Consider the following 9,210-nt stretch of genomic DNA (forward strand, 5'->3'; position numbering starts at 1 on the left):
ATTGTATGTAAGTGTCCAGTTAAATCTCATGTGTTGTAAAAGTTTATTCCTTAAAGGGAACTGGCCATTGTGAGCTAAATTGTTAAATTTTTTTTCAGTAGGACATGCCGATGCACACACTACAATGAGACACAGCCAGTTGAGTCAGCCATAATGTTTTGATAGCATCAAAGCTTTATTTGTATTCATCAGTATGGCGGCCTGTAGTGGACAAAAGGAATAACGATTTTGATTACAAAAGGCAATTCCATGTCAGCCCATTGACAGAAAGGTTCAGTTTTATCTCATGGAATGTAAAGTTTGAACATATACGAATACATAGTCACACAAAGGTTGTAAGTTACACCAAATGACAAGAAAATAGTAAAATAGACTCCTATAAAGGACACTACAGTCGCAGGGCTACCTATAGTATTTGTCAGCCTTTTGTGGTAGAAGGTCTGCAAGGATGTTAAGACCTTGCCATTCAATGTGACGCAACTTTGCAGTTTGGGTTGATGAAATTGCTTGTGGCCTGGCGCCCAGCTGCACCGGCCACGCCCCGAGGATCCCACACGCTCACGGCCCCGCTGCCACCGGCGGCCCACGGAGGCCCCGCCCTCGCTGGGGTCCCGAGACGGCTCAAGCCACGCCTACCCGGCGGCCAAGCCACGCCTAACGCCTCGGTCCAGGCCGCCGAAGGCCCGGGCCCCGCCTCCCGCGGCGGCCCCGCCTCCCGCGGCGGCCCCGCCTCCCGCGGCGGCCCCGCCTCCCGCGGCGGCCCCGCCTCCCGCGGCGGCCCCGCCTCCCGCGGCGGCCCAGCCTCCCGCGGCGGCCCAGCCTCCCGCGGCGGCCCCGCCTCCCGCGGCGGCCCCCGCCTCCCGCGGCGGCCCCCGCCTCCCGCGGCGGCCCCCGCCTCCCGCGGCGGCCCCGCCTCCCGCGGCGGCCCCCGCCTCCCGCGGCGGCCCCCGCCTCGGCCCGGGCCCCGCCGCTCCCGCGGCGGCCCCGCCTCGGCCCGGGCCCCGCTCCCGCGGCGGCCCCGCCTCGGCCCGGGCCCCGCATGGGCGGCGGCCCCGCCTCGGCCCGAGCCCCGCATGGGCGGCGGCCCCGCCTCGGCCCGAGCCCCGCTTCGGCGGCGGCCCCGCCTCGGCCCGAGCCCCGCATCGGCGGCGGCCCCGCCTCGGCCCGAGCCCCGCTTCGGCGGCGGCCCCGCCTCGGCCCGAGCCCCGCTTCGGCGGCGGCCCCGCCTCGGCCCGAGCCCCGCTTCGGCGGCGGCCCCGCCTCGGCCCGAGCCCCGCATGGGCGGCGGCCCCGCCTCGGCCCGAGCCCCGCATGGGCGGCGGCCCCGCCTCGGCCCGAGCCCCGCATGGGCGGCGGCCCCGCCTCGGCCCGAGCCCCGCATGGGCGGCGGCCCCGCGGACACCGGCGGCCGCCACCCGGCACCGCCCCAGGTTCCGTTCCTCGCCGGCCGCTGCAGACTGCTCGCCGGCGGCCGCCGCCTTAATAATGCTCTTTGGTCGCCGGCGGCCGCCGCCTTAATAATGCTCTTTAGTCGCCGGCGGCCGCCGCCTTAATAATGCTCTCTAGTCGCCGGCGGCCGCCGCCTTAATAATGCTCTTTAGTCGCCGGCGGCCGCCGTCTTCATAATGCTCTCTCGTCGCCGTCGCCGTCGCCGCCGTCTTCATAATGCTCTCTCGTCGCCGTCGCCGTCGCCGCCGTCTTCATAATGCTCTGTAGTCGCCGTCGTCGCCGTCTTCATTATGCTCTCTAGTCGTCGTCGCCGCCGCCGCCGCCGCCGCCGCCGCCGCCGCCGCCGCCGCCGCCGCCGCCGCAATCTTCAGCAGAGTAAGACAAAGCTTACTTTAGCCACAACTTCACCGTTGAGAAAACACAGTATATGATTGCCCATCATAACGTTTAGGGTTAGGGTGTCATGAAAAAACCCCATCAAACATCAACACAATATATCTATTCTATATATATCTACAACAGACTTGGATAGTCGTGTGCAAGAATAACCTATTTACGTGGCTTAAAACAAGTAATTTAACAGATATTTCTTTCATAGACAGTCCCGCAAAGCACGCTGGGATGTGCGCCTATCGACTCTACATTATGAAGAGGACAAGGAACTGCTGATTATGATGCGGGCGAGGGAGGATGTCAATTAAGGGCCTCAATTCTTTCATTTCTTCTCCTTCAAAATTATTTGTATGTCAATCTTGGCTATGTTATTTGTATCATGTGTCATTTGTGTGCTCTCAACATACACTTGTCAGTCCCAAATACAGTCAACTTCATCTATGTATGTCCGTCACAGGCCACCGTACTGATCCGCCAGTCAGCGATGACGTTACGTGAAATACAACTAATCAAATAAAAACTCTTTTTTCACAGCACCCTACGAACGGTGCCCAAGGTGCTTCAGGAAAGTATTAGAAAGTATTTAAGTACTTAGAAAGTATTATTTCTCTTGTTATAGTGTGTAAAATCATTGTGAAACACGACGTCACATCCGCGCTGAAACTTCCTGTTTGCACTTCCTGGTTTCGTCCGGAACATGGCGCCGACCATCCCAATCACGCTGTGTCAATCTGTTTGCAGCCAAGCTCAAGTATTCTACAGGGAATGCCGTAAGTACGTGTTTATTTCATCTTTTGAGATGTCAAAAACGCTGCAACATCGGTGCCGTGTTAAAACAACCGACGATGTATATGTTCAAGCTAAAATGCTAGGCCATAGTCGTACCTCCGTTGGACATTCATCGACTACTGTTTGTAAAACTAATAGACGTGATTTTTCAAACTTTTTATCGAAAATGCTTGAGAATATATTGAAAATGCTTGAGAATATGTAACATGTGTATCGCTTTGTTTTTTTCTACTTTTCAACACTGTTACAGGCATGTGTTTGGCCAGCTATGTCGGCCGGGTTGAGCGTGAACCAGGAAGTGCGGGGATCTCGTGTGTTCTCTCGTTGCTGGGTAGTCGAAAAAGAAAGTTGCCGGGAAGCAGCAGGCAACCGTCTTTCTTTCCCTGACGAAATCAGGCCGCCCCTTACCACGGTATGGGGCTGAAAATACTGACAGTTAACACCGCCACGACCGTGAAAATGTGCCCAAGTAAACTGTTTGTCTTTCAACAGCATCGTTTTCATTGGCGCCAACTTCATTCGGTATCGAGTCGGCGTTCCAACACCCTGACGGAGAACACCGGAGTTGCCATCTAACTCTGACGCCACACAAGCAATGCTACAAGGTCAGTATCAAAGTTTCAAGTCACGTTGAAGCACGAATAGTGGCGTTTCGCTCAGACAATAGGACAATACACAGTACATAAACGATGTCGAAGTTGACGAGCTGAAGCCGAGGCCGTCATTTTGTGGACATACAGTCCCTGACAAAAGTCTTGTCGCTTATCCAAGTTGTAGGAACAACAAATAATAACTTGACTTGTAGTTGCTCAATTGGAATCACAAATGACTCATATGAAAGGCAAAGCCCTCTAGATTATGCTTTTTATATCAAAATAACGTTTTGTACCATTCATTGAGTTTTATCATTTCATTAGGACATAAAGGTCAGATTTTGCTTGGACAAAAGTCTTGTCGCATACAAAAAAATGTAGAAATACAGTGAAGAAAATAAGTATTTGAACACCCTGCTATTTTGCTATTTCTCCCACTTAGAAATCATGGAGGGGTCTGAAATTTTCATCGTAGGTGCATGTCCACTGTGAGAGAGATAAACTAAAAAGAAAAATCCAGAAATCACAATGCATGATTTTTTTAACAATTTATTTGTGTGATACAGCTGCTAATAAGTATTTGAACACCTGAGAAAATGAATGTTAATATTTGGTACAGTAGCCTTTGTTTGCTATTACAGAGGTCAAACGTTTCCTGTAGTTTTTCACCAGGTTTGCACACACTGCAGGAGGGATCTTGGCCCACTCCTCCACACAGATCTTCTCTAGATCAGTCAGGTTTCTGGGCTGTCGCTGAGAAACACGGAGTTTGAGCTCCCTCCAAAGATTTTCGATTGGGTTCAGGTCTGGAGACTGGCTGGGCCATGCTAGAACCTTGATATGCTTCTTACGGAGCCACTCCTTGGTTTTCCTGGCTGTGTGCTTCGGGTCGTTGTCGTGTTGGAAGACCCAGCCACGACCCATCTTCAATGCTCTGACAGAGGGAAGGAGGTTGTTCCCCAAAATCTCACAATACACGGCCCCAGTCATCCTCTCTTTAATGCAGTGCACTCGTCCTGTCCCATGTGCAGAAAAACACCCCCAAAGCATGATGCTACCACCCCCATGCTTCACAGTAGGGATGGTGTTCTTCGGATTGTACTCTTCATTCTTCTTCCTCCAAACACGCTTATTGGAATTATGACCAAAAAGTTCTATTTTGGTCTCATCTGACCATAAAACTTTCTCCCATGACTCCTCTGTATCATCCAAATGGTCATATGCAAACTTAAGACGGGCCTTGACATGTGCTGGTTTAAGCAGGGGAACCTTTCGTGCCATGCATGATTTCACATCATGACGTCTTAGTGTATTACCTACAGTAACCTTGGAAACGGTGGTCCCAGCTCTTTTCAGGTCATTGACCAAGTCCTGTCGTGTAGTTCTGGGCTGATTCCTCACCTTTCTTAGAATCATTGAGACCCCACGAGGTGATATCTTGCATGGGGCTCCACTCCCATTGAGATTGACCGTCATGTTTAGCTTCTTCCATTTTCTAATGATAGCTCCAACAGTGGACCTTTTTTCACCAAGCTGCTTGGTAATTGCTCCGTAGCCCTTTCCAGCCTTGTGGAGGTGTACAATTTTGTCTCTGGTGTCTTTGGACAGCTCTTTGGTCTTCGCCATGTTACAAGTTAAAGTCTTACTGATTGTATGGGGTGGACAGGTGTCTTTATGCAGCTAACGACCTCAAACAGGTGCATCTGATTCAGGATGATACATGGAGTGCAGGTGGACTTCTAATGGGCAGACTAACAGGTCTTTCAGGGTCAGAATTCTAGATGATACACAGGTGTTCAAATACTTATTTGCAGCTGTATCACACAAATAAATTGTTAAAAAATCATGCATTGTGATTTCTGGATTTTTCTTTTTAGTTTATCTCTCTCACAGTGGACATGCACCTACGATGAAAATTTCAGACCCCTCCATGATTTCTAAGTGGGAGAAATAGCAAAATAGCAGGGTGTTCAAATACTTATTTTCTTCACTGTATTTCTACATTTTTTTGTATGCGACAAGACTTTTGTCCAAGCAAAATCTGACCTTTATGTCCTAATGAAATGATAAAACTCAATGAATGGTACAAAACTTTATTTTGATATAAAAAGCATCATCTAGAGGGCTTTGCCTTTCATATAAGTCTTTTCTGATTCCAATTGAGCAACTACAAGTCAAGTTATTATTTGTTGTTCCTACAACTTGGATAAGCGACAAGACTTTTGTCAGGGACTGTAATTGGCGCGCAGCATGCTCCAAATAACGGAAGCAATTGTTTCAACCGCTTCATTTGCAATCCATAACATAATGTCAACGACTTTGGCCCAAATTGACACCGATTTATTAAAAGTATATTTCGCTACCCTCGTCATAGTCAATGACAACTGAAGCTAAAAGTGGTTGATTTTTAAATATTTCTTTTGACGTGAAAATCCCTTGATGTCCTGGTTAAGTCGTGTGCATGGCGTGTTAAGTTCGTGCCTGTTGCCATCAGAGGCGAGGCATCTCTTAGGTGAGTGTAAGCCGCTGATTTCATCTTTGAGCATCGTTGTGACAACGGAAGAGAAAACACTCATAACCCTTCTCCCTTATTCGGTCTATTTTAATGGCGACTAAAGAAAAAACTCACTTCTAAACACCACATCATTACAATAAGTATTCAATGCAGTAATGAATTTCATAAAACTCAGTATTTCATTACAGCAAAGGAATAGCAGCTAATCTTCCTACTTCTGTTACAGATGAAAAGCCGCTTGGCGCTTAACAGCCCGTGGGATCCCTCTGCATCCATCTCCACATGAGCTCCAAATCGTCATGTGATGCCATACGTTCTCCAGTGGACTGTTTCACCTATTGCACGCACAAGACGCCATTTTCTGGAGCTTCAACCTTTTGCGTCCATCAGCAGTCTGTCGGCCCCCGGGGAAGGACTCATGTAACCGTGTTGGCACACCATCAACAACATGGCCTCGGCGTTCTTCACAGGTAGGAAGACTTGTTCAAGTAAATGACATGATACATACACACATGTAGCACAGTAACACAGGATAAATGAATAGATGACAAAAGATATGCAATTCATACACGAGTGCCATGACTAATGCTTTGGCTGGAAAGGTTGCTCTGGCTGTTACAGCACAATGTTAGCCGGCCACATGGCGGTCATTACAATGGCCTACATTTCTTCCCAGCTCTGACAGCTACTCTCTTCTTAATCACCACTTGTACTCTTTGTTAAAGCTTAAGGCTAAACCAACTGTAACACTTGTCTACACGAGGGGAGCATCTGTTGACAACAATGGAAGTATTTTGCAATCATCTAGTCATGTTAGTACTTACAAAAAATGTCACACTTTGTATAAGGAATGTTTTTGCAGTATTTATGGGTTACAATCGCTCCACTTGTTGTGTACTTTTTTGGACCTTTAAAAGCATTTGTTTCTATCTTTTTTTTTTCTAAAAAATTGTATTTGTAGTATTTTAAATGCATGCAAGTGACCACTATATGGCGGAATTTCCAAAGAATATTAGCAGTACCTAAAAAAAAAAAAAAAAAAAAAAAAAAAAAAATCCCAAGTACAGTCGCAGTAATTTTAAGTGACCACTAGATGGCGGAAATTCACAGTTTCAGTTGCAGTAATTTAAAGTGGCCACCAGATGGCGGAAATTCCCAAGTATAGTTGCAGTAATTTCGAGTGGCCACTAGATGGTGGAAATTCCCAAGTATAGTTGCAGTCATTTTAAGTGGCCACCAGATGGCGGAATTTTACATTTTAAGTTTCACTGCTTTTAGGTGACCACCAGATGGCGGAAATTCCCAAGTATAGTTGCAGTAATTTCAAGTGTCCACTAGATGGCGGAATATCCCAAGGTAAGTTGCAGTACTTTTAAGTTGCACTGCTTTTGGTGACCACTAGATGGCGGAATTTCACATGTTAAGTTGCAGTAGTTTTAACTGACCACCAGATGGCGAAATTTCACATGTTAAGTAGCACTGCTTTTGGTGACCACTAGATGGCGGAATTTCACATGTTAAGTTGCAGTACTTTTAAGTCACCACTAGATGGCGAAATTTCACATGTTAAGTTGCACTGCTTTTAAGTCACCACTAGATGGCAAAATTTCACATGTTAAGTTGCACTGCTTTTGGTGACCACTAGATGGCGGAATTTCACATGTTAAGTTGCACTGCTTTTAAGTGACCACCAGATGGCGGAATTTCACTTGTTAAGTTGCACTGCTTTTGGTGACCACTAGATGGCGGGATTTCACATGTTAAGTTGCAGTACTTTTAAGTCACCACTAGATGGCGAAATTTCACATTTTAAGTTGCACTGCTTTTAAGTCACCACTAGATGGCAAAATTTCACATGTTAAGTTGCAGTACTTTTAAGTCACCACTAGATGGCGGAATTTCACATGTTAAGTTGCACTGCTTTTGGTGACCACCAGATGGCGGAATTTCACATGTTAAGTTGCAGTACTTTTAAGTCACCACTAGATGGCGGAATTTCACATGTTAAGTTGCACTGCTTTTGGTGACCACCAGATGGCGGAATTTCACATTTTAAGTTGCACTTATTTTGGTGACCACCAGATGGCGGAATTTCACATGTTAAGTTGCACTGCTTTTAGGTGACCACCAGATGGCGGAATACCCCAAGGTAAGTTGGGTTAGGGCTAGGGCTAGGGTTAGGGTTAGGGTTAGGGTTAGGGCTAGGGTTAGGGTTAGGGCTAGGGCTAGGGTTAGGGTTAGGGTTAGGGTTAGGGTTAGGGCTAGGGTTAGGGTTAGGGTTAGGGTTAGGGTTAGGGTTAGGGTTAGGGTTAGGGTTAGGGTTAGGGTTAGGGCTAGGGTTAGGGTTAGGGTTAGGGTTAGGGTTAGGGTTAGGGTTAGGGTTAGGGTTAGGGCTAGGGTTAGGGGTTAGGGTTAGGGCTAGGGTTAGGGTTAGGGTTAGGGTTAGGGTTAGGGTTAGGGTTAGGGTTAGGGCTAGGGTTAGGGTTAGGGTTAGGGTTAGGGCTAGGGTTAGGGCTAGGGTTAGGGTTAGGGTTAGGGTTAGGGTTAGGGTTAGGGTTAGGGTTAGGGTTAGGGTTAGGGTTAGGGTTAGGGTTAGGGTTAGGGTTAGGGTTAGGGTTAGGGTTAGGGTTAGGGTTAGGGTTAGGGTTAGGGTTAGGGTTAGGGTTAGGGTTAGGGTTAGGGTTAGGGTTAGGGTTAGGGTTAGGGTTAGGGTTAGGGTTAGGGTTAGGGTTAGGGTTAGGGTTAGGGTTAGGGTTAGGGTTAGGGTTAGGGTTAGGGTTAGGGTTAGGGTTAGGGTTAGGGTTAGGGTTAGGGTTAGGGTTAGGGTTAGGGTTAGGGTTAGGGTTAGGGTTAGGGTTAGGGTTAGGGTTAGGGTTAGGGTTAGGGTTAGGGTTAGGGTTAGGGTTAGGGTTAGGGTTAGGGTTAGGGTTAGGGTTAGGGTTAGGGTTAGGGTTAGGGTTAGGGTTAGGGTTAGGGTTAGGGTTAGGGTTAGGGTTAGGGTTAGGGTTAGGGTTAGGGTTAGGGTTAGGGTTAGGGTTAGGGTTAGGGTTAGGGTTAGGGTTAGGGTTAGGGTTAGGGTTAGGGTTAGGGTTAGGGTTAGGGTTAGGGTTAGGGTTAGGGTTAGGGTTAGGGTTAGGGTTAGGGTTAGGGTTAGGGTTAGGGTTAGGGTTAGGGTTAGGGTTAGGGTTAGGGTTAGGGTTAGGGTTAGGGTTAGGGTTAGGGTTAGGGTTAGGGTTAGGGTTAGGGTTAGGGTTAGGGTTAGGGTTAGGGTTAGGGTTAGGGTTAGGGTTAGGGTTAGGGTTAGGGTTAGGGTTAGGGTTAGGGTTAGGGTTAGGGTTAGGGTTAGGGTTAGGGTTAGGGTTAGGGTTAGGGTTAGGGTTAGGGTTAGGGTTAGGGTTAGGGTTAGGGTTAGGGTTAGGGTTAGGGTTAGGGTTAGGGTTAGGGTTAGGGTTAGGGTTAGGGTTAGGGTTA

At 48.3% G+C, this 9,210-nt stretch overlaps 1 long non-coding RNA gene across 2 annotated transcripts; it reads left to right on the forward strand.

Moving 5' to 3' along the window:
- Positions 1-1,802: 1,802 nt before the first annotated feature.
- LOC131103248 (uncharacterized) lies at positions 1,803-7,916 on the forward strand. Of its 2 annotated transcripts, none has more exons than XR_009119584.1 (6): positions 1,803-2,616; positions 2,882-3,043; positions 3,124-3,236; positions 5,966-6,209; positions 7,018-7,095; positions 7,860-7,916. It is a non-coding gene; the product is annotated as an uncharacterized LOC131103248 (long non-coding RNA). The 2 variants fall into 2 exon arrangements; XR_009119583.1 differs by having other exon boundaries at positions 1,803-2,612.
- Positions 7,917-9,210: the final 1,294 nt, after the last annotated feature.

The sequence above is a fragment of the Doryrhamphus excisus genome, chromosome 15 (genome assembly GCF_030265055.1).
Source record: "Doryrhamphus excisus isolate RoL2022-K1 chromosome 15, RoL_Dexc_1.0, whole genome shotgun sequence".
Taxonomy (NCBI): Eukaryota; Metazoa; Chordata; class Actinopteri; order Syngnathiformes; family Syngnathidae; genus Doryrhamphus; species Doryrhamphus excisus.